At 27.5% G+C, this 1450-nt stretch overlaps 1 non-coding gene across 1 annotated transcript; it reads left to right on the top strand.

Annotated features, from left to right (window-relative positions):
- The first annotated feature begins 721 nt into the window (after positions 1-721).
- TRNAC-GCA (transfer RNA cysteine (anticodon GCA)) lies at positions 722-792 on the top strand. The gene has a single exon. It is a non-coding gene; the product is annotated as a tRNA-Cys (tRNA).
- The last annotated feature ends 658 nt before the right edge of the window (positions 793-1450 follow it).

The raw sequence follows: 1450 nt of genomic DNA, 5'->3' as shown, positions 1-1450 counted from the left end.
TTATTTTTGTAGCACTTTACGATTTCCATTGTTCAAAAAAGAATGAGAATTCACAAAGAAGAGAGATATTTTTTTATATTTTTTTTAGAATTTAAGAATACGATTGTAATGCGTAAAAAGACTTGGATTTATTAAACATGCATAGATCTAACTTCAGCTAGAGCTATCTATATATGTCTCTGACTTTATTGGAATCCTATTTGTTCCGGATAGCACATGTCGTGTTAATTTGTTTTTTCTATTCATTCATAAATCTATTTAATGAAAAATTGGCAAAAAAATGAAAGCACGAGAATTTTTTGAAAAATCCCTATAATAAATAGAGGTATTATATACGAATAATATACCCAATTATATACTAATTGTGTAACAATAAAAATTTATGTTCGGGGGTTGACATATATTAACAATTGCTCTTATAATTGAAATAGATAAGGATTCAAAAAAAAAAGATGGATTGGTTATGTATTAATTTCTATTTTTTTCTTATTAAGAAAGAAGAGATTCAGATTCAAGAATTATTCAGGAATTTTACGTTCGGGCTTATAATTTGTCCCGTTTTGAAAGGTATACGTTTGTTTTTTCAATAGAAAAAGGGAATTCAAGAAAATGGAATTTAAGATACAAACACATAAAAAAAAAAAAAAAGAAGTTTAGAACACCTTTATTTGGTTTTTTCAGAGGAGAGGGGTATTCTCCTATATTTTTTTTGTATCATTTTGGCGGCATGGCCGAGTGGTAAGGCGGGGGACTGCAAATCCTTTTTCCCCAGTTCAAATCCGGGTGTCGCCTGATCGACAAGAGAATCAAAAAAGTTTATTCCGTTTTGTTGATACAGAAAACTTTTTTGATTATCATGAATTTCATTTTAATTTAATCCAATTAAAAAATATTTTCTATTCTATTTCCATTCTAAGAAAAATAAAATTATTTATTTTTGGTAATCTCTACTAGTGAAAGAATTTCAGAAAAAGTTCTCCAATTGATTTAGAGAACGAATCGGGAGACAATAAGGATTAGATCAAATGGAAATAAGAGATGCAAATATAGAGTATGAGTATGCATAGGAATCGATCTTGATTCGATATTTTTTACTTTAATCAAATGGCGAGGAAAATAAAACATAGGTGCTTCTTTTTCTTCCTACCCATTAGTAAGATTCATTCCCTTACTACTTCCAAGGGTATTTTTTTTATGTTTAATGTTTTTTAATTCTACTAGAAATAAGATAAGAACTTATTAGATGTTCTAATTGGATGTTTCATCAATAGTGTTATGAGGGAATCTTTTTTTGACTCTGTACCAGCGATTCCACTATTATTATAAGATATTATCCGATTTTTAGTGAAAAAAAAAAAAAGAAAATAATACAAGAAAAATTAGTAAACAATAATGAAATAATTCATTCATATTGATAGAGATAGGAGACAAAATTTACATGGATATAGTA

The sequence above is a fragment of the Cicer arietinum genome, chromosome 4 (genome assembly GCF_000331145.2).
Source record: "Cicer arietinum cultivar CDC Frontier isolate Library 1 chromosome 4, Cicar.CDCFrontier_v2.0, whole genome shotgun sequence".
Lineage (NCBI taxonomy): Eukaryota > Viridiplantae > Streptophyta > Magnoliopsida > Fabales > Fabaceae > Cicer > Cicer arietinum.
This window is presented reverse-complemented; position numbering and strand designations above follow the sequence as displayed.